Genomic DNA, 1,218 nt, shown 5'->3' with positions numbered 1-1,218 from the left:
GAAGTGATATGAGATCTCTATATCATACACTAGGCTATCAGCACTGGGCTTAGCTTACCATGGAAGCGCAAGTTTCTTGATAGCTGGATTGCAGTTAGTCAATCATCGTTAATTGTTTGTGAGTTCATCGTGCATCGTTCATCGTGTCATCGTAGAACCAAAGGATAGGATTTTTCGTCGTCGTCGTCGTCGTCGTCGAATATATGTCCTATGTATATGCATCGTCGTTGTCAGCAACGCAGTTTGTGTCTTCGCTGTTTTTAGATGTATTTGCCTGTAAAATAGAAGAAAGATAAATTAGAAAAAGAAGAGCTCCAACAAAAGATAGGCTACTGCAGAAAATTTAATAGGAGAAGAAGAGGAGTTTAGGGTCGAAGAATAAGAGAAATATTTTTCTACTGTACCGTGTATCGCCACTTACCTGATCAATAAATTAGTCAATCGCGAATAGATTTGATTCCTAGAATTGTTTAAACATTACCGGGTGGCCAACTGGTAGAACAAAGCTAGAAATAAAAGAAATTCAATCAGTCTAACAAGGGAGTTCACTTATCACGTAATTCACCAGATGCACCGAACAGCCATACAGCAACTATCACATCTAATTTAACACTTTACCAATTCCACTATCCGCAATAGAGATCAGTACGCGCGCGATCACCGGAGTAGACTAAATCGTATTCTGCATTCGTAGATCCTCATACCCGAATGATAAACTGATAACGGATCAATGTAGTAGAAACTCACCACAGATGTTCATCTCGGTGTTCATCGACACACATAAGCACAGTTAGGGGGACCACACGTGATCAATTATGGCAAGTTTTATTCAAAATTTAGCTTTTAGTTACACAAGGTTTTTAACGTGTTATGTAATTGTCGTAAACTTAAAGTTATTTTAACTGCTACTCGTAATATTTTAAAATTAAAAGAAGCACAAATTAATCATGTTTGCTCCGTATCTAGGCAATTGTCTCGATGTTTTAACTAGGTTATAGCATTCTTTGTGAAGGTAAATAAATGTTTTAATTAGTTCATACATTTATTTTTCCGAGGTGGGGGGATAGTGTAACCGTTTGTTACAAAACATGTTAGATTTTTAATTTTGTGCATGGTTGTTAAATATACCGTCACGTCTCTTAAAGTTATTTGGTGTTGGATTAGTAGGGTTAGTAGTCGTTGTAAAAAAATGTTAATTTGTTAGTATGATTAATTGTT

The 1,218-nt window shown here is 36.2% G+C and overlaps 1 long non-coding RNA gene across 1 annotated transcript; it reads right to left on the bottom strand.

The window, feature by feature from the left end:
• Positions 1-211: 211 nt before the first annotated feature.
• On the bottom strand, positions 212-811 carry LOC135712346 (uncharacterized). The gene is made up of 3 exons (XR_010518591.1): positions 557-811; positions 422-506; positions 212-274 (listed from the first exon to the last, which is right to left on the bottom strand). It is a non-coding gene; the product is annotated as an uncharacterized LOC135712346 (long non-coding RNA).
• Between the last annotated feature and the right edge of the window lie 407 nt (positions 812-1,218).

This window comes from Ochlerotatus camptorhynchus, unplaced genomic scaffold, assembly GCF_037179485.1.
Source record: "Ochlerotatus camptorhynchus isolate MF236.1 unplaced genomic scaffold, CSIRO-AGI_Acam_v1.1 ptg000472l, whole genome shotgun sequence".
In the NCBI taxonomy this organism is placed as follows: Eukaryota; Metazoa; Arthropoda; class Insecta; order Diptera; family Culicidae; genus Ochlerotatus; species Ochlerotatus camptorhynchus.
This window is presented reverse-complemented; position numbering and strand designations above follow the sequence as displayed.